A 2,442-nucleotide genomic window follows, 5' to 3' on the forward strand; every position below is an offset into this window, starting at 1 on the left:
ACATTACATATCAGATAGAATTAGATAGAATGGCTATATGATGTTTGTATGACAATATTAAAAGGGTCATCCAACGAAAAATATTCTAAATTTTATAAACCAGCTCCTGGATCTGAATACATTTGTAATTGCATGTAATTAAACATTTAGCATAGCCACATAGTTATTCAATAAAATGTATCTGTATAGCGCCACTTGCTGTTTATTATTTACCTCATCTCTCTGTGTGGTCACACATGCTCAGTTCCATCCTTCAACTGTCACCAGTCATAGCGTCTGTTAGTGACAGTTACAGGACATGCCCCCTGAGCTGCTAACCTAAAATAAATCTAGCACATCAATTGGAACAATACATGGAGGGAGCCAGCGTTGGACTGGCCCACCAGAGTTCCAGTTGAAATTTCAATAGGCCCAAGCTCTGACACAATGAATAACCCCTAATAAAATAGAGCCCCTAAAGTCTAGGATCAGATAATTTAATCTGGAGCTAATCTTGGAATAAGATCAGGGATGGACATAACATGTGTGCAGACGGTGCAGCTGCAGAGGGGCCTAGTAGGAAAAGGGGTCTACTATCATCTTATCAAGAAAACAACAATAAAATCTGCAGGTATATCATTAAACAACTTGCTAGAAAGGAGCTCAATGATAATTGCCTCACTGACCACAAAGTAGCTGTTATATATACGGGCCCACATACTTTTCTTGTGTGGGGGCTCACTAAAGTCCATAAGGGTGGGCCCTCAGGATCATTTCTTCTGGTAGGCCCAAGGAACTTCAGTAAAACTCTGGGTAGAGTTCCGGATCCATGTAAGGTACAGAACTGGTTCTAGCTTTGTCAGAGAGAGGTTTCCATGTACTATATAATATATGATTTTCTTTCATTTACATTAATCTTGGGATAACCCCTTAAAGGGGTTGTCCAGGTTCAGAGCTGAACCTGGACAGCCCTCCATTTTCACCCCGGCAGCCCCCCTGACATGAGCATCGGAGCAGTTCATGCTCCGATGCTCTCCTTTGCCCTGCGCTAAATCGCGCAGGGCAAAGGCATTTTTCAGAGTTCCGGTGACGTACCGGGGCTCTCTATGGGGCTGACAGGCAGCCCGGTGACGTCACTGGCACTGATGGGCGGGATTTGGCTCTGCCCTAGCCAGTAAAACGGCTAGGGCAGAGCTAAAGCCCGCCCCTCAGAGCCGGTGACGTCACCGAACACACTGCTGGGCGGAAGTTACCGCCCGGCAGTGTGTTATTAAAAACGAAAGAGCCTGTGCCCTGCACGATCTAGCGCAGGGCACTGGAGCGCATCGGAGCATGAGATGCTCCGATGCTAGGCTCAGGGGGGCTGCCGGGGTGAAAATAAGGGTATGTCCGGGTTCAGCTCTGAACCCGGACAACCCCTTTAAGTGATAAAATGTTGATCTGTTATGCTGTATTTGGTTCTCGTTCTGGAATGGTGTGTGTGTATGATGTTGTCAGCTGAACATGGCCAATTGTTTGTCACTATGGCCCTTATTTATCATGCCTTCACTCCAGAATTCTGCATTCAAAAAGTTGCAAATTGGTCCTTTTGGACTTATTTGTGAAAAAAAGACCCATTTTATGACTTTTTCAAGACAGAATTCTGGAGTGAAGGCATGATAAATAATGCCCATGTGTGTGTTTATGGTGTTGTTAGTTAAACATGGCCAATTGTTTGCCACTATATAAAATAAATTGTAAACTTATGAAAAGAATAGCCAAGAAGCCCATACGCCTACATAATACTGTATATGCATACAACAAGATGGAAAGTTACTTTTATTATTCAGAAAATGAAGGGATGCTGTTCGCCATTCATGTGATGCCCACAAGATCTATATTTGCTGAATTCTCAAAATAAGTATAGGTTAAACATCAATAAACTATGAATTTGAGGGCCTAAAGCAAAATGTCAGTTGGGGCTGTACACCTCCATGGGAACCTTTTCACATTGTCTATATAGTGCAATCCGCACACAGAATGGTATAGAGCAGAAGGAGCTGAGCAGACTGATATATAGTTTTGTAGAAAAAGATGAGTTTTGTAGGTAGTATTTCCCTTTATAATCCTCTGGGTGGCTCATCAGAGCACTGCTCAGTTAATAAATTGTCATTGCAGTCGACTTTCATTTGGCCCATGACAAAAAAAGAGTAATTAAAATATCCATCATAGACAAACTTACTAAACATCATACACTTTAATAAGCATTTACATTTAGTGTGTCTAATAAGGTTATCTTCAGCCCAGAATATTGTGTAACATACGCAATCACATGAATTTTAAGCACACCTGTATAAACTCACACGACCATTAGTCATTTTGGTCGTTAAAAGGGTTGATATAATCTCATAGTCCACCCACCCTACACTTTAGTAGAACAATAAGTTACGTATGCTCATACAATTCAATAATGAGTCTTATACG

This window comes from Bufo gargarizans, chromosome 1, assembly GCF_014858855.1.
Source record: "Bufo gargarizans isolate SCDJY-AF-19 chromosome 1, ASM1485885v1, whole genome shotgun sequence".
NCBI lineage: Eukaryota > Metazoa > Chordata > Amphibia > Anura > Bufonidae > Bufo > Bufo gargarizans.